Below are 719 nucleotides of genomic sequence, written 5' to 3'. Positions count from 1 at the left end.
AAAGGACTTGTGTCGCTAAAGTTTTGTCGGAACGAATTCTTACGGAAAATTAACTAACGACTGCAGACGTAACAATTTGGTGTCAGAAGTGGGATGGAAAAGAAAAAAAAAAGGAAATGAAAAGCGGCAAATCAAACTACAGCTTAGCAGGTTTGATGGCAGCAATACAAGAACAGCAAAAGAAACAAGAAGAACGAGAAAATAAACAAGAAAAGAAACAAGAAGAGAGACAACAGCAGTTGCAAGAAAACCTGCAACAGTGGCAGCTCGAACAGCAAAATAAACAAGAGAGATTACAGCAGTTGTTGGAGGAGAAAGAAAATAAACAAGAAGAGAAATTACAGCAGTTGTTGGAGTAAAAAGAAAAGATACAAGAGAACGAGAAAAGAAACAAGAAGAGAGATTACAGCAGTGGCAAGAAAACCGGCAACAGTGGCAGCTCGAACAGCAAAATAAACAAGAAAAGAGATTACAACTGCTATTGGAGGAGAAAGAACATAAACAAGAAGAGAAACTATAGCAGTGGCAACTGGAACAAGAAAGGAAACAAGAAGTGCAGACGGAAAACATTAGTAAATTTAAAAGCGAATTAAATACATTAAAGGATGATTTATTGTCTTTTACACAAGGAGGATACATTAACTATCGACTTAATCAGCCCCGACTACGGCAAGCCCCTTCCAGACCCCGCAGTTAAACCCTAATGCAGACATCTTCAG

The sequence above is a fragment of the Limulus polyphemus genome, unplaced genomic scaffold (genome assembly GCF_000517525.1).
Source record: "Limulus polyphemus unplaced genomic scaffold, Limulus_polyphemus-2.1.2 Scaffold7950, whole genome shotgun sequence".
NCBI lineage: Eukaryota > Metazoa > Arthropoda > Merostomata > Xiphosura > Limulidae > Limulus > Limulus polyphemus.
The sequence above is the reverse complement of the archived record's forward strand: the minus strand, read 5'-3'. Positions refer to the sequence as shown.